At 44.7% G+C, this 24,788-nt stretch overlaps 1 protein-coding gene across 2 annotated transcripts in view; it reads right to left on the bottom strand.

Moving 5' to 3' along the window:
• The window catches only part of SLC7A4 (solute carrier family 7 member 4), a 58,569-nt gene extending 35,598 nt beyond the window's left edge, over positions 1 to 22,971 (bottom strand). For both annotated transcript variants that reach the window (XM_063454611.1, XM_063454613.1), the window contains exon 1: positions 22,768 to 22,971. The gene's annotated coding sequence lies outside the window, so the exon portion shown is untranslated. The remainder of the gene's footprint in view (positions 1 to 22,767) is intronic.
• Positions 22,972 to 24,788: the final 1,817 nt, after the last annotated feature.

The following is a 24,788-nucleotide window of genomic DNA, read 5'->3' as shown; positions in this document are numbered from 1 at the left end:
ATTTGAAACCATTTTAAAGGAAACAAGTGGTGATAGGCTTCATTGCTTTTGCAAGGTTTTCCAACTGGCTAGATGCACCCTGGCATCATGTGTTCAGTAATTAACTTGATAAGTAGGGAGAGTCAGGTCAGTGAGCCTGGATGTGTGCCAGTCTGTACAAAATACTCATGAACCTAGCTAGCTTCTTTTTGTGGCGAACAGAATCTCGCCACGGGCTCCTGGACGAGCCTGCTTGCTAGCCTCCTACCTCAGGACTATGGGCCCTGCAATATACCTTGCCCAATGTACTTTAAAAGGCTCTGTTCAGGTTTTTTTATGAACTTTTGTACTCCAGAAAGCGAGACCGACCGTTAGCCTTGATTCCCCGGATCTGTTTTGGTCATAGGACCATGTGCACAGTCGGTCAAAATTATGACTTCTATGAAAGTCCCGAACCCCTGAACCGATCTGGGTGATTTTTGGATATGTTGTCCCCCCCCCCCCCCCCTGTATGTTTTTTTTGTACCTGGAGATAATGGAGTTTAGTACAGTTCCTGAAACAATTATCTCCCAGGCACAGGGGATGGATTACCCGGTTTTGTGTTGGAGTGTCCTGGACCTGAGAACCAATGTAATTATGTGTAGGTTTTACTGTAGTCTCCTCTCTGGTCCAGAGGGGGAATGCCCCTGCAATATGTATCCGGAAACCCCTTGCATGGGGAATTGCATAAAAGGCTGCATGTGGCTCCAATGAAACCAGTTCCTCTTCACCCTCAACATAGAGCCTTGTCTCATGTGTGGAGGGAACAGCTATATTCACTACAGGGATTGCTATACTCATACTCCCTTGGATTATAATCACTAGCTTTTGTAAGAGCTCTCTTGCTTTACTCTCTGGATTGGGAGAGGTCTACCCACTGGAAGCTGGATCCTGGTCTTGGGTCCAGGGTGGATGGAGGACAGTGAGACCCCAACCAAGTTGTAACGCTGGCTGCAGGGTTTACGGTGGTTATGGTGTCTGGTGGAGTGCTTGGAGTACACTGTGAGCACTAGGAAGCATCAATTGGCGGAGGCACCCAATCGGGGTGCCAGGCAGTCCGCCACACTTATGTTCAGCCTAAGGGGTGGATGTGGATCCCAAGACAAATATAAAAACTTGTGATTTGTTTCAAAATATGTAGCTGTCCTTTTTACTCCTTATGTTCTCAAAACTATGTGAGGACAGAATGTGTATGTATGAAATGCACAGATGTATATTTTTATATACCATAACTAGCTCAGGGGTACTAGGTAATTTTATTAAAAAAAAAAAAAAAAAAAAAGCCATTCATTGGCTGATCTGTTCCAGATTGCTCCAGTTTGTGAGTTAATCTGTGTTTCATGGTTTCAGTTGGGCTGTCAGTTTTTAAAGGGACACTATAGATACCCAGGTCACCAGCTTGTTTTTTCTTTTTTTAAATAGAGAATATTAATATCCTGTATTCTTATACATTTTCTATCAGATGAAAATAATCAATATCTCCAGTATGCATATTCATGACGGTACAAAACAGATTTTGTGATTGGCACACACATGATTTAAAAAAGTTAGAAAGATTGCCTTAGGGATCAGCAAGTATCACATGAATTGCTTTTTAAATTCTTCAATTAACAAAATAAAAAAATAAAATATCTGAATGTCTTTCTCCTTCAGACACACCTAATTGAACTCACAAGTCTTGCAATCTGCAGAGAAACTTGTGCAAGAAATATGCAGAGAGAATTTCCTTAAAAAGGATAATCCAGGCTGGAGTTGACCCATTTTTAATTGTTACATTTCATTGTGTGCCAGTTATTCCAACAGGCCGGTCACATTTACAAACCCTGAGCAGTGGGTCTGTGCATTAGTTTGTGTAATGCAGTTTGACTGGAAAACGCACAATGGAGGACCTTTAATGCTCAGCATTACAGGAAGTTACAGTAAGCAGCCATTTTAATCCAGGCAGCTCCCAAAAGTGATGTTGCAAGACAGAAGCTGAGGAGACAAACAGTTCAATTCTGTCTCCCCAACTCACCTGCTGCAACTCATTTTAGAAGGGCTGAAATGTCTGTGGCAGCTGCTAATTACAGATGGAATATAACTCCCAATAATCTCAGGCCAGAACATATTCAGGTGCAGCCCTTAGATTAAGTGGTTTCTCCCCCCCCCCCTTTTCATCTTTATGAAAGTCAGAACACAAAAATCTCAATACAATATTTGTAGTGAGAAATAGTATGCTATACATAGGTTACAATAAACATGAAAAACATACACAGTAAAACAAATCATAACATCACAGGTCTCCTCATCCTCCCATCACCCCCCTGGTATAACACATTTCTGGGTCCCACAGCAGTGGGCCTTGTCACCTCCTTAATTTTTTCACATGATCTAGTCGTCCCCAATATGGGTTTAAGTGGGAACATATTTCAGGAGGAAGATTTGTTGTAACGGTAGCATAATTGCAGTGTATGTTTTGATCATCAACTGATCGTCCATCTAGAATTGTAAGGATCAAAAGCAGTGTAAAAGCGCACCTCTCTCCGCTTGACAACTAGAGCAAATTGTGCAATGCATGTGCCAATCTATGCAGAGTCAGGGATCAGCACATAGATTGCTTAGATTGTACGTCCCAGTGGTTTAAGAAAATATAAGCCTTCATCATTTTTTACAAATGATGTCCCCCAGTCCTCCCTATCAAAAGCTTTAATTGAGCTCTGTTTCCCAATTAACCATTTACAAGAGTTGAGTTTGTCCAGTGTAATTTTGAATAGCACTATTGCACAGTGGCAAATGCTTCTCTGGTATTTTAACCCCTTAACGACACACAACATGTGTGACAGGTCATGATTCCCTCTTATTCCAGAAGTTTGGTCCTTAAGGGGTTAAATTCCGCACAAAGTTACTCCACACAGTTAGGTTAGCTGGGTCATACCCGCCATTTGCCACGGTCAGTATGTGCTTCATCCCAAAAAGCTTAAAGTTTACATTTTAGATAGATCGTTCTCTAAATGGTTTAACCCTGTCTTTATTTAGATGTGGTTGACCCGGGTGATGTCTATGGCCACTTAGCTTTGTAAGTTAAAACCTATGGTGTTTAATGTCAGCTTTGTTATGTGAATTTTGCTGGAGGCGTACATTCAGTAATCTAGGGGAGACTTCTATGAGGGATCCTTAACAGTTGGTGGAAGGAGTGTGGCTATAAAAAGTTGTTCTACGATTGTTAAAAAGGGCTGTGAACTGTGGAACCAATACAGAAGCAATTTGAGGTGGTAAGGCACCGGTGCTAACTGCACTGCCTTGAGAAACTCTATAAAATAGGACACCAGTAATGCTGCTTGATCATGGGGCAATGTAGGTAAACAAACCCTGTCCAATTTACAATGTCCTTTGTGTTAGTAAGTTTATTACCCTTCTCGGATGGAAGAAACAGCATTTTGTTTCTGTACAAATTTTGTTTTAAGTTTGGCTGCTAATAATGTGCCTGCCCTATTTCCCTGTGCATAATAGTTTTGTCCTAATCTACAAAGTCTGCATTCTATTATTGGCATCTGTAAGGCATTCAGATTTCATCTAGTATCGTTAAGTCAGCATCCCTGAATAAGGTTAAACTGTGGTAAAATAGGGGTTTGGGCCGGTTTAGTATAGGGAGGCTTTATAACATGTGACTATTCTTTGCACCATGCAGACAATGGCCTAAGATTATGTTTTTTGAAGCATGATGAGGATAATGTAATAAATATATCACTGTCAAATAGGTGCAAAATCCTGCATAATATTGTATATTTACACTGCTAATGATAAAAGGCAAGTCACCTTTCTAGCAGTTACAGCATTAAGGGGACGCTGTAGTCACCATAAGAACTACAGCTTAATATAGTTGTTCTGATGAGTACAACAAAAAGCCTGCAGGGACTGACTATAGACAATGCCTTTCCAGAGTAAGATTTTACTATATTTAGGTGGGGTGGAGGGGAGGGAGCTCGATGGTTATTTTAACACTATAGGATCAGGAATACATCAAGTAAGGAGGATCAAGTAATAGTTCCCATGGAACTACAAGGAAAATAACATGTCACTACTTCATAGAGAATTTATAATCTGTAAATGGTGTTAAAGCCAAGCCACAAAATGAGTAAACTCGTGCAGAAATGGTTATATAAATGCATTTTTATTGATTTATCTAGGTGATGTGGGTGGATGAATGGGCAAATGCCAGAGCTGAAAAGGCTCACGCTGTGCATCTGCACAGCAACAGCCTTTCAGCCAATCAGGTAATCAGGAGAGTCGTGCTGAGCGCGGGAATCCTGATTACCTCAGATTTATAAAATGGCATCATTGATGGAGGACTCGATTTCTGTGTCTGCCACAGATTTAGTGGATGCCTCTCTTAAAGGCAGCCCCATCAATGTTAGAAAGCTCCATAAGAGAGCTTTCCTTGCCACGGAACTATCCTCTTCTTCATCTGAGGAGGATTTGGTCCCAGTTTTAAATAAAAAGCATAAAGGAAGACAGCTGGTCTCTTCCGCCAGTTCCTCGTCTGAGGAAAACTTCTCAGCTTCTCCTTCCCCTCATATTCGTTTGAGTAAGTGAAAATTTAAGGGGACAGGACCCCAAAAAAGGAATTGTGTTTCCCTCGTTTGAGCACCAGAAACACCTTCCAGAGGAAAAGGAATCTCGTTGGAGGTTAGATAGTCCCTCTCCTTCCTCTTCTAGAGCGTTCGCTCACTCTTCCTCCCAAAGCCGTCCCAGTTCCAGATACAGCTCTCCAGAAATAGACTGGGAATCCGAGGAAGTGGTTCGTTCAGCAGCTTCCACTGAGCGAGGGAAGCTAAGCAGTGTTCAGATGGCCAGAGTATGTCTCCTAGGAAAGACTCTCCCATCAAAATTATTTCACTCCAGATGGGCTATGGAGCATGATTCTGAGGTTAGAGATTTTGCTTAACTAGCCTTCAGATCCCCCTTGGTTAAGGAAGATGACCTTCTCCTCAGGAACCACATCGGTATCCTGGACATTCAGACTTTAATGGCCCCAGTGGTAGACCCTGCGCTGTTATCCATCACAGGGAGCAGCGTATCCTCTGATCCCACAGACCAGACTTTTCGCAATATACAGTTTAAAATTGCTGATGCTGTGGGCCCACTATTACTGATGCTGGATAAGGTAGAAAAAGAAGGCGTCTGGCAGGGCAGTGCTAATTATTGGCCAATCCTTTAATTATATATCAAACATCCGCAGATCCCGCTGGCTCCATGCAGCTGGTCTGTCCGACCTAGCCCCCAAATCGCATGAGTTCCCAAATTTAGAGTATTCTTACCTATTCGGTCCCTCGTTCATTCAGGATCAGGAGGTTAAAGGCCGTTACAAGGCAAGGAGATCCTTTTCAGAACTCAAGAAGACTGTCCCTGGCTACAAAAAGCCCTTTCGGACAGAGGGTCGCCCCTATAGGGCTGCAGGAGCATCCCGAGAAGCCTCTCACCAGGCCCAGTACCGCCACTACAGTGGAAGACATAAGCTCCCAGGCGGTAGCAGAGGAGCACATTCCAGAGGCGGTTCAGCTTCCAAAAGAAAACCCATGCATTCAAGTAAGTGTGCCTCCTCATATGCCACTAAATTGGAAGGATATTTCCTCAGACAAATGGGTTCTAAAGATTTTTCAAAGGGGTTTACAACTCCCCCTTTTAAGGCTCCCAGTCCAGAAATTTGCACCCCACAGAGAGGTGAACCCAGTGCTAGATGCCTCCCTTTCCTTAGCTTTAAGTCAAGGGAAAATAGAGTTGTCAGACACGTCTATTACAGGATGGGTCAGCCCATTGTTCCCAATCCCAAAGTCAGACGGTTCCTGGAGACCGGTCCTAAACGTGAGGCCTCTGAACGCTTTCATCAAAAGGAAAAGGTTCAGGATGGAGCGTTTATCAGATCTTCCAGGCTTAGTACAGAAAGCCTTTTTCTGCATAAAGTTAGACCTAAAAGATGCCTTCCATTCAGTCCCCATAGCCAAGGAACACAGGCGTTTTCTCAGGTTTCAGTGGAAAGGAAAAGTGTGGCAGTGGACCGTTATGGTGTTTGGCCTATCCAACGCACCATACACATTCTCCAGAATTATGAAATCAGTGATAGCTCATGTCAGACTAAAAGGTTTCATGTGTCTATACTATCTAGACGACATCCTGCTCATGCATCCAGATGGGGAAGCCCTTGCTTCTCAAATGGATTACCTTGCTTCCCTTTTACAAGACCTAGGATTTGTAGTAAATCTACAGAAATCAGTCCTAATTCCCACTCAAAGCATCCTCTTTCTGGGTTTCATACTGAACACCAGGACTATGTCTCTTGGAATCCCTCAATACAAATGGGACAAATTACTGGTACATCTCAACTCATCTCTCAAGCACCAGAGTTGGTCCTTGAGAGACCTAGCAAAAATTATCGGGAAATTAATAGCTTTAACACCAGCATACAACAATTCCCCCTTACTTTGCAGAAGAAGTCAGCTGTTTTTAGGGAACCAACTAAGACAGGGTGGCCATTGGGAATCAAAATTTATTCTTCCCAAGAAGGTCAGAAGAACTGAAGTCCATTCTGGAGTTAGAAATTCCACTTCCTCGTCCACTGTTAGAGCAGCCTGTGACAGTCACTCTGACGTCAGATGCCTCAAGACACGGTTGGGGTGCGTTTACAACCCAGAACGCCATAAGAGGAATCTGGTCAGACCAAGAGAGTCACCTCCATATAAACATCTTGGAGTTACGAGCTATAAAATTAGCTCTCAAGGGCCTAGTTCCTCTAAACCAGTCACCGACGTTGGTAAAAGTCCATTCGGACAACAGGACAGCGGTGGCTTATATAAACCACAGAGGGGGTACAAGATTAAGGGGTCTTTGCTTAGAGGCTCTAAATCTTTGGTCCTGGGCCTTCAAGCAATGTTCAGGTTTTCGCAGAATATGTTCCGGGAGAGGCGAACAAGCTTGCAGACTCTCTCTCTCGCCAAAGTTTGTCCCTGGCAACGATTCAATTAAAGATTGCTCTTTTCCAACGGATAGAAAGCAATTTTGGCCAGAGACAGGTAGATCTGTTTGCATCCCAAACATCTGCTCAAACTCCCAGGTTCGTCTCTCGGACCTGGACAAAGGGAGCTTGGAAAATGGATGCAATGTCTTTCCAATGGACGGCTGTTCCAGCCCCTTATGCTTTCCCCCCTCCATCTTTACTGATGAAAGTGCTGGAGAAGATCCGCAGGGACAGGGTGCAGAGCTTAGTTCTCGTTTATCCAGTATGGACCTCCAGACCCTGGTATCCCTTGATCCATCAGTTAGTCAAGGGAACCAAGATTCCATTAGGCATGACAGTGGACTGCTTTCAGGGAACCAGCGATCTTCTGCTCAAGCTCCCGCAGCTGATGTGGATCGCAGCCCTGGTAGGCTGTTAACACATCCCCTTTTATCGGATCAGGTCTTGGATATTATTAACTCATCTTTAAGACGTAGAACTAGGGTAAGTTATAGAAAGATGATCGAGGAATTCAAAGAATGGGAGGTTTCTTTTCTGTCTAACACACAAGGATCTGATATCATTCCTTTGGCGTTAGAATTTCTTACCCTTAAGTTCCATTCTGGTTTATCTGTCAGTTCAATCAAGACCTACGGATCTGCCTTAAACTTCCTGATCCCCAACCTGACTCAGGATGCCCTGTATTTGAGATTACTAAAAGGGATAGCCGTCTGCCGCCCATATACCCCACGCTACACATCTACTTGGGATGTAGATGTCTTATTAAATTTCCAAAAGTCTTTGGATAATGCAAAAATTGATTTAAGATGGACTGCTATTAAGTTGGCTTCTCTGCTGTCCTTGGCCCTGGCAGCTAGAGGAGCAGAGTTAACTCAAATACATATTTCAGAACCTTGGTTGTCCAGGTTCCCGGGAAGTTTCCATATTATACTAAGAGGCAGACAAAAAACATCCCATTTTTCTCCTGGTCCGGTAGAATTGGACTTGGTCCAAGATTCTTCCGAACCAGGCTTATGTTTAGTCAGTTTGTTACAATCGTACCTTCAACTTTCGGCTGTATTTAGAAATGATATCAGTCAATTATGCATTACATCAAGGATTCCCTTTCGTCCAGCCAAGGTTAATACAATTAGAGGTTGGATACTTTCCGCCATGTCTACGGCTGGAATTGATGTTTCAGTGTTCAAAAGCCATTCAATTAGGGGAGCCTCAGCTACTAAAGCAGCAGGAAAGGGCCTTCCTCTCCCTACTATCTTAAGAGCTGCAAGATGGTTGTCCAGTAAAACCTTTGTTAGATTTTACTGGAGGCCATCAGAAGTTGAACGCCTTCAGTTTCTTAGGACCACCACCAGGTGTGTGCTATTCTACCCACTAGCTTTGCTAGGTGGTTATGCTTCCCGAAGGACAAATCAGAGTTTGCAGGAATCTATGATCTGCAAACTTTCTTTGTCTTAGGGATGAGCATAACCACCTAGCAATAGCGCCCGTCCCACCCTCCTCCAAGTTAAGGGTTTTGCCTGCTGGTGGTAGTTTGTTTTTCTAAAACATAAGGTTATCTGGTGCTTATTCAACCCTTTGATAACTGTTCTCTGTTTTGTTTTTTTACAGACTAAAGCCGTACTCCAAGACAGGACCAACAAACCAAGGATCCACCTAAGTAGGAGAATATCTCTTCTCTTTTATTGAACTTATTTTGTTGCAATTTATGTTGAACGTTTCCAGTGTTCATTTGTTACTTTCCTTTGGCATACATTGTTGCCTTGTTTTTCAGTTCAGCTGTTTTATACAAAGTTTCAAGTCTATCTTGTATGTCTTTATGATTTATTAAATATTTCCTTGTTCCCCTGTACTATTGGCATCTTGAATTGTTTTATTTTGTGTTTAGACGTTTATTATATTCCTGTACACTGTCGGAAATATTTATCCTCAGTATTTCGTGGGATGTGCTAACCATCCGCAGTTTCCCCAATTTTAAAAATCTGAGGTAATCAGGATTCCCGCGCTCAGCACGGCTCTCCTGGTTACCTGATTGGCTGAAAGGCTGTTGCTGTGCAGATGAACAGCGCGAGCCTTTTCAGCTCTGGCATTTGACTCCGGGAGGCTGCTGCATACCCACTAGCTTTGCTAGGTGGTTATGCTCATCCCTAAGACAAAGAAAGTTTGCAGATCATAGATTCCTACAAACTCTGATGTAACCATTACAGAACCAGCTTGAAGATGGCAAAGAAAGCTTCTAAAACAAATACATATTTTAATGTGTGCAAGTATATTTGCAAGGAATGTCACCCTCACTCAAAAGGCATACCTAGGTTACTTGGCACCCTGGGAGGGTATTTTTATTGGCACACCCCCAAACTGTAGAATGGTCGTTTCATATGCAACTTGATTTTGAACTTGATGACTAGATACTTAATCCAGCAGATTTGAATATTAGGTTTCTCCTTTTAGTTGAAACTCCTAACTGGCTAATTCAACCCCATCCATACGATTCTTTATCCATTAAAGATAATAATAACATAAGACATACACAAATGGATACCAATTTATACGATGCCAATGTAACTTAAATTGGGAGTACATGTTTTCACACACAACTGTACTCACTTTCCAATAGCCTGCTAAACGAATCGCAGGCAATATCCGAATTGAAAAATAGAAACTAAGTCAAGTTAACTGAAAAACTACTCCCACGTGTGATTGGATCATTTCCAATCAGAATTAACAATCAGAATTAACCTTATGGTTTATATACTTGCCTTTCCTGTTCCTCCCTGCCCTGTTGTGGTCTTTGCTTGCTATTATTGCTACTGAACTTGTGCTTTCTGGTTACGTACTCTCTGGCTTGTTAATCTGACTTTGTGACTTTCTCCTACCCTTTGACCTCGGCTTGTTTCTCGTTATCCTGTCTTCTGGTTCCCCTTACTCGGCGTGTCTCCTGACTATTCTTTGTGTGCTTAGCCCGGCCACTCTAAGGTCCGGTACTGCACCTTTTCTCTGTGTGTGTTAGCGTGTTTGGTTCCCCCAATCGTGACAGTCATATTGCCTTCCAAGACTAACCGTATTTGCCATGTTTTCTCTAATGTCCACTAGGACTTCAAAAATATAATTCTAGCCGAAATGTAAAATGTATGATGGACAAATATTTCCTATTAAAAGGAGAGAAGCAATAACCTAATATAATATATTCTTTCAGACATTAATGTTCTTTCAGCAACTACATACTGCTCTTTAAAAAGGCATAAAAGTAATATTTTAAATATACAGGGAGTGCAGAATTATTAGGCAAATTAGTATTTTGACCACATCATCCTCTTTATGCATGTTGTCTTACTCCAAGCTGTATAGGCTCGAAAGCCTACTACCAATTAAGCATATTAGGTGATGTGCATCTCTGTAATGAGAAGGGGTGTGGTCTAATGACATCAACACCCTATATCAGGTGTGCATAATTATTAGGCAACTTCCTTTCCTTTGGCAAAATGGGTCAAAAGAAGGACTTGACAGGCTCAGAAAAGTCAAAAATAGTGAGATATCTTGCAGAGGGATGCAGCACTCTTAAAATTGCAAAGCTTCTGAAGCGTGATCATCGAACAATCAAGCGTTTCATTCAAAATAGTCAACAGGGTCTCAAGAAGCGTGTGGAAAAACCAAGGCGCAAAATAACTGCCCATGAACTGAGAAAAGTCAAGCGTGCAGCTGCCAAGATGCCACTTGCCACCAGTTTGGCCATATTTCAGAGCTGCAACATCACTGGAGTGCCCAAAAGCACAAGGTGTGCAATACTCAGAGACATGGCCAAGGTAAGAAAGGCTGAAAGACGACCACCACTGAACAAGACACACAAGCTGAAACGTCAAGACTGGGCCAAGAAATATCTCAAGACTGATTTTTCTAAGGTTTTATGGACTGATGAAATGAGAGTGAGTCTTGATGGGCCAGATGGATGGGCCCGTGGCTGGATTGGTAAAGGGCAGAGAGCTCCAGTCTGACTCAGACGCCAGCAAGGTAGAGGTGGAGTACTGGTTTGCGCTGGTATCATCAAAGATGAGCTTGTGGGGCCTTTTCGGGTTGAGGATGGAGTCAAGCTCAACTCCCAGTCCTACTGCCAGTTTCTGGAAGACACCTTCTTCAAGCAGTGGTACAGGAAGAAGTCTGCATCCTTCAAGAAAAACATGATTTTCATGCAGGACAATGCTCCATCACATGCGTCCAAGTACTCCACAGCGTGGCTGGCAAGAAAGGGTATAAAAGAAGAAAATCTAATGACATGGCCTCCTTGTTCACCTGATCTGAACCCCATTGAGAACCTGTGGTCCATCATCAAATGTGAGATTTACAAGGAGGGAAAACAGTACACCTCTCTGAACAGTGTCTGGGAGGCTGTGGTTGCTTCTGCACGCAATGTTGATGGTGAACAGATCCAAACACTGACAGAATCCATGGATGGCAGGCTTTTGAGTGTCCTTGCAAAGAAAGGTGGCTATATTGGTCACTGATTTGTTTTTGTTTTGTTTTTGAATGTCAGAAATGTATATTTGTGAATGTTGAGATGTTATATTGGTTTCACTGGTAAAAATAAATAATTGAAATGGGTATATATTTGTTTCTTGTTAAGTTGCCTAATAATTATGCACAGTAATAGTCACCTGCACACACAGATATCCCCCTAACATAGCTAAAACTAAAAACAAACTAAAAACTACTTCCAAAAATATTCAGCTTTGATATTAATGAGTTTTTTGGGTTCATTGAGAACATGGTTGTTGTTCAATAATAAAATTAATCCTCAAAAATACAACTTGCCTAATAATTCTGCACTCCCTGTATATGTAACAGATAGTGTTGACAAACACCAGTTTAATGGGTTGAAATGTCAACTCCACACTTTTATGGAACGAACTTGTGATTTGCAATTTGAGGATATTGGGACTCCATTATTTATTTTCTGTTGCTTATGGACATATGGAAACTCTTGGATAGCACACTCCGTTTACCTCAGAGTGAAACTCCTCTTTGTGTACTTATGGCACTAGAGGGCCCTTACCACAAGCTTATAATATATGTTTTCTCAAAAATAGATATATAGTTCATAATAAAAAAAAAAAAGCGAGCGCGGAGCCTAACCTTCCATGGAGTAAGACGTGTGCTCTCCTAGCTCTCTTACCCCGGGCATACAATCCGCATCCATCAGCCTCCACAAAGGTGCATCTCACCCTCAAAACTTAACGCAGACCTACAGCAACCCCATCACCACACATTCAGATGGGGGGGAACGAAAAAAAGAAAAGAATCCACACCGTCAGTGGCCACGATGTTCCGCGCCAAAGAAGACAAGCAGCCATCTTGGGCCCAGAGCCAGGCAGACACAGGCTCGGACTCTGAAGAGAGTGACAGGGAATCTACAGACACATCCCCTCTTACTAAAGATGATCTCCGAAGAATGCTCAGAGAAACATCGGCCGACATCAAGGCCTACACAACGGCAGCACTCGAAAAACAAATATCAGGCCTCAAAGAAGACATAGAGGCGCTGACCTCTCGCACAGGCACCAGTGAACGCCTCATAAAAGAAACCCAAATACAAACAACCACCCACGGCAGAGAACTGGAGAATCTGTCGGACAGGATACGTTTTCTGGAGGATGGCCTAGAGGACTTAAATAATAGATCCCGCAGGCAAAACATACGCATACGGGGCCTACCGGAAACCGTCTTACCGGACGCCATACTGCCAACCATTACAGCAGTATTCCACTCCCTCCTGCCTGACACCCCAGAACACGACATATACATAGAAAGAGCACACCGAGCGCTGAGGCCGCCGACATTCAACCCCAATATCCCCAGGGATATCATCGTGAAACTCCTTCACTTCCCAATTAAAGAAAAGCTAATGAACGCAGCCAGAAACCGCCCACCTCTATATCAAGGGCAACAGCTTCATTTCTATCAAGATCTGGCGCCTACGACACTGAGGAAACGCCGAGAACTAAAACCCCTCACCACCGCGCTAATTGAATCCGGGTGGCGCTATATGTGGGGGCACCCTTTCAAGCTGACAGCTAAAAAGGGAGACCAAACCTTCACCCTCCATCAAGTCACCGACATGCAGGATTTTGCAGCGCATCTGGGAATCCCCTTGCGGTATCCACCGGCCGACTCCAACCGTGCCACTCCAGGAGACAACAGCCGTAAAGAAGGACCCCGCTCCAACACAAGCCGCATGCAGACCAAGAGGAAAACACCATCGGTCCCCCAGGAGCAAACCCAGACAGACACTTGAACGGTACCATGAACAGCTGCCAGAACCACATCGGCGGACCCACAAAGAGCGGAAAGTTCCACTCCGCGAATGTGGTCCAAGGACACTGTTCCTCCGGTAGTATGCACTACGAACTGTTACACCCTAGTTAAGATTAACGTTTCTGTTTGATATGCAAGTTTATTACAATGTTATATTTATTTGCCATGCCATTACACCCCAGAGCACTATAACTGCCCCTCATTAGGCCTAGACCTGGCAGGCCTCAGTCCCAAGCCTATAATAATGTCGCACAAGTGCGAGGGACAACATACATACCCCACACACCCCGGACCCCAACCGGGTCGGGGAGCTACATAATCGCCTCCCAACCACACAAAACGACCACACCGGGGCACGACAGGCCACAAGGCAAAGTAGAAGGCCTCCCTGGCCTCCCCAAGACCCATCACCTTATCTCAATATCTGCCCAACCACTTAAGTGTATCTAGAGACGCGACACACCAGCGCGCAGTCTCTCTCCCCTCACCACATCACCAGCGAGATGCTGCCCTTTTTATGCCCCACTTGTGGATGTCCCCACTCCTCATCCTCCGACCCTACTCGGCAGGGGGGGGGTGGGGGGAGAGATGGGGAGAGGGAAGGGTTGGGAAACGCCACAAAGACCCAGAGGTCTCACAGTGCTTCATTCTCAGACCAGGCCGGACCGAATTAGCTAAAGAGCACCCAGGGGGGATGGCAAGTTTCGATACCCGGAACCCACACTGAAAGGCAGACACGCAGGGGGCATATTTAATATGTACAACTTTGAAACTGGGCCAAAAGTAAGGCAGAACAACAACTAAGGCCTTACCGGTGACACCCTTACAGAAGGAAAGGGCGTAGCGCCCACAGATTTAACCGGGGGGGAAAGCAAGAAAAACTAGCGGTAACATTTTAGTAACAAACCCCAGGGGAGGAACACTATTTCACAAAAAGAGGTTTGATTAATGCAGAATGTGTCCCACCCCAAGGTACTACTTATATGCTTATTTCTATTTTTTACCAGAACCGCACACCTTACCCCTCTTCTTTGTATTATATCGTTAGGGGTGTTTTGAACCGTCATTTACTTTGAAGTGCAGTTGTGTGACAAACTATAGCGCCTCACTGATATCCAAGCTATACTTAGTCACCAATGTTACATAGCGCCTCTCTGCATGTGTATATGTATTTATCAGAATGTATCCCATTGCCTGACAGAAGAGGCTCCCTAACCTCACTAGAAACACCCCCGCACGACGACATCATGACAACGACCCCCCCTATGCCCCACAACCATACGACTTACCTTAGAGCAATATAAGGCGAAGAGGGAAGGGCGACAACCACCACCCCCTAGGGCTATGTGAGCCAATCACAACCTGACACTCTAAAATTAACTCCCTCGAGAGACCCTGAGCACACGAGACCACCCCATCAAGCTTACAAGCCTCACAGAGAGCAGAAACCCCCCCTGAGGTATATATGCAGCTCCTGCAGCCCAAAAGGTACCATAACCTATTAAAAGGCCCACCAGACCCCAGACACAACTCCCCTGACACTACACCTTACCCAATCAAGTACACGACCAGAGACAAACAACTAACACCGACTGCAGTGCCCTCGCACGCGCCTTTGTCTTTCAGCAAAAACTATCCTCGAAACCTGGAACATGAAGGACAGACAGAACGCCTAACCTGGACAGACACAAGCGACTGCCCACCAACGAGAAACCAGACACCAACCTTGAACCCACCGATTTCAAAACGCGAACAGGTTAGCAGAAAAACACACTTACCACAGGCACAACAATGACACATGACCGACACCGACACCTGCATCACCCACCAAAGAAATCACGACAAGCACATACGACCTAGGAACCACTCACACACATAACCAAGACAAGAACCACGCAGACCATGGCGATTAACAACGCCCTCATGACCTCACATCACGAAACTGGCTCTCATACATCACCACCCTCCATCACAATAACCTGAAAACAGACCCTCTAACACACTCACACTCGCACGACGCGAGTCAAACCAACCAGCACAATTGAAACTCTTACTCAAACCACCCTACCCGAGATGCACCCTCGGAACTAGAACAGAAAACCCGGGGACAGAGAGGGAGAGGCGAAGCACCGACCCACCTCCACCCTCAAAACCCCAACCAAACGTATAACTCCTAGCTCACCTGACCACAAAGCATAAACAAGAACACCAAAACCTCACATTGCTTACAAACTATAAACATCCAAATAAGCAAACCCAGCCGCCCAAAAGACGCCTGGCAACCAACCAGTAAGACCAGGACCCAACCCACTCCCCTATACCCAGATCCACCCGGGACATCCCACAAACCACCCCTGCACCGCCACCCGTCACCCGACCCATTACCCCGAATCCCCACCCCTCCCCGCTAACCAACAACCCCGCTCTCCCCCCCTAACACGCACTACATAAACGAAACACCACACACAAGACACAACACAGCCACACCCAGCATGCCGGCCACTCTGACCTGCCTATCGATAAATTGTAAAGGACTAAACAATCCGACCAAACGACACCAACTAATGAGATGGGCAAACAGATCTAAGGCGGACGTACTCCTCCTTCAAGAGACACACTACACTGAAGCTAAGCAATTCCCTCTCCTGAGCCGACACTACCGAATCAACCATTTCGCCAGCTCCCCTCACGGCAAGCACAACGGAGTAGCCATCATTATCCGAAAATCGTGCCCACTCGTCATCCAGCGCACAATAGCAGACCCACAAGGCCGATACCTCAGTGTCACGGGCAAAATAGGCACACACTCATACGCCTTCACTTCCTTGTATGCCCCAAACACACCCTCCAGCACTTTCTGGCACACGTTACAAGCACACCTAGCTCTGTTTCCCTCCCACCACTCCATACTTGGCGGAGATTTCAATGCATCCCCTTCACCCTCAGTCGACAGACTCCGCACTCGCACGCACACTCAACATGGACCGCCGACGGCCAAAACAGACAAACTGCTCTCCTCATTCATCTCACGTACCCACCTCCTAGACGCATGGAGATCTCAACACCCAACATCTTTAGATTACACCTTCTTCTCGCACCCACACCACTCATACTCCCGCATCGACCTTTTTCTCATCTCCCCAGCACTGGCACCAATGGTTCACTCCACATCCATAGGCCCCATTACGTGGTCCGACCACGCAGAAATAACACTCACAATTAACCTACCTTGCACAGTCCGACCATGGTCTTGGAGACTGAACCCCCACTTGCTTCATAACCCACAAATCAGACAAGAAGTAGACAGGGCCCTCACAGAATACTTCCAACTGAACAAATCCGCGGACACCTCAGAAGGGACCCTATGGGCTGCCCACAAGGCAGTGATCAGGGGAGTCCTAATAAACCAAGCAACAATACATAAAAAACAAAAGGTAGCACACCTAGAACAAACACTCAAAACCCTCCGAACCCTTGAAGCAAAGCACAAAGCAGACCCAACACAAGAGCTAACCGAACAGATTAAAAAATGCCAAACTGACATAAAAACATATATGGCAAAAGACTCCACAAAAGCCTTACTATGGACAAAGCAACTCTTTTATGACAAAGCCAACAAAGCCGACACATTACTCACACGAAAACTCAAACAAAGAACCGAAAACAAACAGATACACAAAATACGCACCCCTGATGGAGCAATCACAGAAGCCCCAGAAGAAATTGCTAGCGTCTTCCTAAAATACTATGAGGCTTTGTACGATCACACACCAGGAGCACGCCATAACCCAACACCTATTAAAACACTAACAAACATATCTCAACCAAGTAGCGTTACCCTCCCTCAATGGAGAAGCAGCACAAACACTGGCCAACCCCATAACAACAATAGAACTCGCAGGGGCGATAAAAGCCCTGAAACCCAACAAAAGCCCAGGCCCGGACGGGTTCACAGGGCTCTATTACAAAACATACGCCCCCACCCTGATCCCACACCTTTGCAACCTATACAACACCATCTTACAAGGCGACCCACTACCAAAAGACATGCTACAAGCCAACGTATGCCTCCTTCCAAAACCCAACAAATCACACTTAGAACCAGGACACTATCGACCGATCTCCCTCCTCAACGTAGACTTAAAACTGTTCACCAAAATCCTTGCCGACCGCCTAAACCCCCTCATACCCAAATTGATTCACCCAGACCAAGTAGGCTTTATACCGACGCGACAGGCCAGCGACAACACAAGACGGACATACGACCTCATATGGACGGCACAAACCAGACACACACCGACCCTTTTCCTATCTCTAGACGCAGAAAAGGCCTTTGACAGACTATTATGGCCCTTCTTATTCGCCACTCTAACCAAATTTGGATTCCCCCCAACATTCATTACCGCCCTACAGGTACTATACGCCACCCCACAAGCCCACCTCCTATTACCCCTAACAAATCCCCCCTCCTTCACGATACACAATGGCACACGCCAGGGATGTCCGCTGTCCCCTCTCCTCTTTGCGCTCTCCTTGGAGCCGCTCCTGCAAACACTCAGAACAAACGAAAACATACAAGGCCTAAAAATCCGCGGAGAAGAATACAAAACTGCAGCATATGCAGATGATCTACTCATCACAATAACAGAACCAACAACTTCCCTCCCACCACTCCTTCAAGCCCTGGAAACCTACGCCAACATATCCGGATATAAACTGAACATCGACAAGACTGAAGTCCTAGCCATACACATAGACGCCCCCACAAAAACAGCTATACACCAAATCTACCCCTTTGACCTCGCACCCACACATATCAAGTACTTAGGTATAGCCATCCCAGCAGACCTCTCTCGCAGCTATGACCTAAACTACACACCCACGATCCAAAAAATCAAACAAGATGTAGAGAAATGGCAAAACATGCCAATATCATGGCTGGGAAGACTGACATCGGTTAAGATGAATGTCTTACCCAGGCTCTTATACTTATTCCAAACTCTACCAATCCCAATTAAAAACACTGACATCAAGCAACTACAATCTACAATCGACAAATTCATATGGGCCAACAGACGCACCAGGATCAAAAGACAAACCCTATACGTTCCCAACAAAGCAGGGGGTTTAGGCCTCCCACACCTCACCCACTACTACCAGGCAGCTCAGCTAACACAAGCACAAAACTGGCACGCCCCTTGCGGAACCAAAAGATGGGTAGACCTAGAGCACGATATCTTTGGCAGGGACTTCCCATCATTATACATATGGCTCCCCAGAACAGCAAGACCTCCCCTACCCCGAACATCCCCCGCAATCATCAACACTATCAACATCTGGGACAAAGTAACCCAAAAAAGTGGCTTGACAACACAACCCTCACCCCTGACACCAATTCTTCGCAACACACACTTCCCACCCGGCATGACACCAAAAGACTTCGCCCGATTCGAAGAAAACGACCTCACACGACTACACCACTTCTATAGAAACCAACAACCAATACCATTCGCGGACCTCCCACAAACTACACCATACCGCACCTTCGACATGTTCCGCCACCTACAGCTTAGAAGCTTTCTCGAAACTCCGACAATAAAACAGGCCGGCACAAAAACTCTTACGCCCTTCGAAAAACAATGCATACAAACCCCTACACACAAAGGACAGATCTCAAAGCTATACACCCATTTAATTCAAAACGTTAAACACGGAGCACTTACATATGTGTCGGCTTGGGAGAGGGACATAGGTCCAGCCGAGGATCCAACAGACTGGACCGACATATGGGAAGCCACGGCATCCATATCCATATGTGTGAACCACAAGGAACAAGCATACAAGACACTACTGAGATGGTACGTCACCCCACTAAAACTCAAACAGATGGGCAGGTCGGACAATGACCTATGCTGGAAAGGCTGTGGACACAGAGGCACTTACATACACATGTGGTGGGAATGCACACACACAACACAACTATGGAACCAAATAGAAACCATGGTATCACAGATCCTCCACACTAACATACCACACGACCCATGGATATGGCTACTATCCAAACCCATGGCCAATACACCAAGATCCCAAAACAAATTGATTGCCAAAATTGCACTAGCAACCAGGAGAGCCATCGCTGAGAAATGGGGAAGCCCAGACACACCCACGCTAGACACAGTAAAAAGGAAAATTAAGGACACAATCAAAATGGACGAATTGTCCGCACTGGTTCACGACACGACCACACATTTCAATAAAATTTGGGACCCATGGTTCTATGAATACCCACCAACAGCCTAGACCACCAGCGAGCACCCACACGGGATCACATCCCAAGTACGCGACAACCATACATATCCCACACCCATAACCCCCTCAGCCCCCCTCCCCCCGAGTCAGTAGACCGCTAGAACACCCCTACACAAACCACACTCTCCTACCAACCAAGCTACGATACACGCCGGCACCAATGGCGAACAAAAACAAAGGACACACATGACCAAACAATAGCAATACGCAGAAAACACACACTCACGATTAACAAAGCAATACAGCACCCACAACGCACACCACACCACACCACAAATGACGCCGAAACGACCCACAAACCACACCCATACCGATGACATATAACGGACAATAACTCACTTAGAACGGAAGAGCGCAAGACACAGAGACAGACACTACAAGCTGACAATTCAGGATATCTCCCACCCCGACCCCTCTCATCCCAGAGGAGCCCGAAACCCAGCGGGACGACTTGACCACTGAAGTACGCAAACACAAAGGGTACAACAGAAAGATCACGAAAGCACAGTGTGCAAACAAAGGTACCCCACAACTGCACACCTATGATAGGACAGGACATCCTACCCCCAACCCTTTAATCTTCTGTACCCTACCCAAACCACTAGACCAGGATGTATCACGCAAGAATAGAATAATGATATGTATCACAACTCTGAGATCCATAATCACAAGAATATTGCAACTGTCGAAATATTCGAAATACTGAAATAACTTTATGTGCAAGCAATATATGTTCCTTTTTCATGTTTACCAAATGTTTACCCCCCGCTTATTTTCTGTACCCCTTACCCCTAAACAAAACAAAACAAAAAATCTTTCAAAATAAAGAATTTATAAAAAAAAAAAAAAAAAAAAAAAAAAAGCAAAACAAAAAACAAACACACAACAACATTTCAATACAATGTATTAATAAAACTGATGATAAAAGTAATGACGGACATATCAGGAATGTATACAAAGTTTGACATTACTGAGTGAACTGGTTCTAACCCAAGATACTAATAACTGCCATCATGAAGTACCAATGATCATTGGATCTTGCTGATTTGAAAGGTTATACTACTCACAGAATAATAGTATCGTTATAGCAGCCAGTTACATTTTAATCATGTGATTCCTTGATAAACACCAACATCAGAACAGTGCAGAAACTGGTCAGGTGACTTAAATATCTATTAGCGGACTTCTTATTGCCTTCACCACATTTCAGCACTCCAAACACAAACTGTCAGGGTACACTGACTATATCTGATACAAAGGATGAGCGTCAACTTTGTCAAAGGCTAAACCCAAAACATTCTACTAAAGCAAAAAATGTAAACAATCTTTAGTTTCCCTTATCCAACACAGCCAAATAAAGAACACTTTAACGTTTGCCCACAAACACAATCAGACAAAATAGTATATGTGGTACACTAGTGTGCCCCTCACCATGACAGCATGGCCATATTTTTCAGTATCTCACGGTAAGAAATAAGTGTACTGTAAAGCCAAAGCACTCTGGACATAATTCAATTTTTAACCCCTTAAAGGACCGCTCTAGTGCCAGGAAAACATACTCGTTTTACTGGCACTAGAGTGCCCTGAGGGTGCCCCCACCCTCAGGGACCCCCTCCCGCCCGGCTCTGGAAGGAGGAAAAGGGGTAAAACTTACCTTTTTCCAGCGCTGGGCGGGGAGCTCTCCTCCTCCTCTCCGCCCCGTCGGCTGAATGCGCACGCGCGGCAAGAGCTGCGCGCGCATTCAGCCGGTCGCATAGGAAAGCATTTACAATGCTTTCCTATGGACGCTTGCGTGCTCTCACTCTGATTTTCACAGTGAGAATCACGCAAGCGCCTCTAGCGGCTGTCAATGAGACAGCCACTAGAGGATTAGGGGGAAGGCTTAACCAATTTATAAACATAGCAGTTTCTCTGAAACTGCTATGTTTATAAAAAAATTGGGTTAACCCTAGCTGGACCTGGCACCCAGACCACTTCATTAAGCTGAAGTGGTCTGGGTGCCTAGAGTGGTCCTTTAAAGACCAAACTTCTGGAATAAAAGGGAATCATGATATGTCACACATGTCATGTGTCCTTAAGGGGTTAATGTGTTTTGATGGTGCCATTTTTACACTTAAATCAGGATTACAAATTTGACATTCATTCCAGTTTACTTATCACATCACATCACATTATTCACAATAAAAATATAAAATAAAAAATGATATATATATATTTTAAACATGTTAACAGCTATCTTATATGATCATTGAATATACAACCTCACCCCCTGTATCTGACATTACTCACCCTCAATCTCCCAACCAGCACAAGGGCCATCCTGCAGGCCTGCGTCCAAGGCTTATTGTAATTAAGTGACAAACAAAAAATATATTAAAATGTGTGACAACATGCAGCCTGGCTGTCCAAACATCTCCAGTAGAAATGAAGAACAGCTATAATCCAGCTAAACCCGTGCATTCTACTAATTTGGTTTCACCCACACAGACTAATGTCTCCTGCAAACACACCAGATGCTAAGAGATAATGAGAGCAGAACATGTACTCATCAAATATTCAGTAATGCAAAGAATAGGGCACCCAAGCCAGCACAACATGACTATCAGCCTGCACACACACACTGTACTCTAGATTTTGTACAGATGTGTAGATATAAAGAATATAAAATAATCCATACATAAATCAACGATTACACACTAAACCAAGAATTGTAGGGAAATGACAATTGTACATTTTAGACCAGAATAGAGCAGGAAAATAAAGTCAGTGGGATATCACCACTATGACCACCTTGGCCTACAATTTATAATTCCATGGTCAATAATCCAGTTTATGGACTATTCCCCCAAAGTGACCCATATGGCTGGGAGTATTCACCACAAATTAAGATGTTTAGTGGATCAACCCCTTAAATCCTTAGCTCAATACACAGGGCGTGACACTTTTTGAGTGGATTAATAAATATACATTATATTCTAGGGTGTTTGCACAAATCTATATATAGTGCATATTATTAGTGTGGGTGTGTAAACAAAAGCAGAAAAAACACAGACTCGCACAACACACAGGACAGTGGATGTCCAAATTACATACAATACAAACACAGACTCTCAATAGCAGACAATATAAACCCTTTACTGCTTACCTAGAGCAATTGGAACTGTATCCACATATAAGCGCCAAGTAACAGCCATCAGTAGAGAGATACAGTATCAGGCTCTGTGATCACATCCTGGAGGAAGCCCACAACCCTTGGATGAGGAGATTCGATCACCTGTGTCTCTCTGGGTGTCATTATGGAACGCACGATAGCCAAGGCTCCCCCGTGCGATGAAAGCTGACACTTGGGCTGCTCAGGGCGGGGACATGTAGCCTGATCCTGGAACATTTAAAGTGACAGCATGGTGATTTTCTGAAACCTTTGTTATAATGACGTAGAACTAAAGCCTTGGCTCTTAACCCATTGATTGCAAGAAGAGAGCTGGCTTGGGTGATTAGCAAAACGTTCCAAAATAAATTGGTAACTGTTTCTTTTCAGGATATTAAGATTTGCCTAAGCTTTTTAAAACTATAAGCATGCCTAGAGAATACAATACGCTTTTTAATAGGTCACTGTAAATCCGAGGTGCTCTGTCACGCCTTCAAAATATAAATTGTATGTTTAGAAGTACCTGGTGTATGTGTGTGACAAAAGGGTCTGGACACAGAAAAATGAAAATATACTTTTTAACGGTTATATATGTAAAAGGCAGAGAGTGATTTGTGAGATACTGACAATGTCAAATCAGCATATTTTAAACATGGCTATTCAATGTCTGACTGACCCCATACCAAATGAAGGAAATCATCCAGTGCTGTGCAGATCCATTCAGATCAGAGACGTAACTAGAAACCACAGGGCGGTGGAAAAAATTGTCTTGGCCCCTACATGTGTCTTATTTCCCCTCAAGCCTCTCCATGTGTCTCATTTCCTCCCAAGTGTTGTATTTCCTCCCACCCAGCCCTATATGTGTCTCATTCCCACCAGACCCTCCTTGTCTTTTTCCCCATCTCCAACCCTCTATGTGTCTCTCTCACCCTCCCTTGCAGCCCCTCCATGTGTCCTCCCCTGCAGGCCCTACATATGTCTTCCCCGTCCCCTGCAGTCCCTCAATGTGTCTCCCACCACAACCCTGTACCTGTTTGCCATAATTAGTGATGTCGCGAACATAAAATTTTCGTTTCGCGAATGGCGAACGCGAATTTTGGCAAATGTTCGCGAACCGGGCGAACCGCCATAGACTTCAATAGGCAGGCGAATTTTAAAACCCACAAGTTGTTTCAAAGGGACTAACACCTGGACTGTGGCATGCAAACTCCGATCAGCGGCTGCATCTTGCAGCCGCTTAGTAGATAACTCCCTAATTCCCATGGTATCAGGGAGTTATCTACTAAAAGACTGAAAGACCTAAATTGGTCTTACAGCCACATTTACTAATACTAAGTAAAGATTACTTAGTATTAGTAAATTCTGCCCCTGCTCGCTATACCACGAGTAGGGGCATGTCTAGTAAGCAGTGAGCAGCCAGTGGCTGCTCGCTGTAAAACCCCCTCCCCCCCAAAAAAAAAACTATTGCCCCCCACCCCTGTGCGACGGGTGGGGGCCATAAATTACAATGGGGAGGGGACCTACTGCCCTCCCCCCGGCCCCCACCCTTGAGCGGTGGGTGGGGGCCATAAAGATAATGAGGGGGGGGACCTAATGTCCTCCCCCCTGGCCTCCACCCCTGAGAGTTGGGTGGGGGCCCTAAATACTAAAAAGGGGGGGACCTAATGTCCTCCCCCCCCGGCCCCCACCCCTGAGAGGCGGGTTGGGGCCCTAAATACTAAAAAGGTGAAATCCACCATTCAGAGTGCTCTGTGTCATTTTACACAGCGTGGGAAAGTTCTTTGGAATTTTCCCATGCTGTGTAATTTGACTCCTAACTCTCTGATTGGTGGATTAAGTAACCAATCAGAGAGTTATGAGTCAAATTACACAGCGTGGGAAAATTCCAAAGAACTTTCCCATGCTGTGTAAAATGACACAGAGCACTCTGATTGGTGGATTTCAAACCAACCAATCAGAGTGCTGTGACAGGTAAATGTAGAGACTTACATGTCAGTCTCTTCATTTACCTGTCAGAG

The sequence above is a fragment of the Pelobates fuscus genome, chromosome 5 (genome assembly GCF_036172605.1).
Source record: "Pelobates fuscus isolate aPelFus1 chromosome 5, aPelFus1.pri, whole genome shotgun sequence".
Taxonomy (NCBI): domain Eukaryota; kingdom Metazoa; phylum Chordata; class Amphibia; order Anura; family Pelobatidae; genus Pelobates; species Pelobates fuscus.
This window is presented reverse-complemented; position numbering and strand designations above follow the sequence as displayed.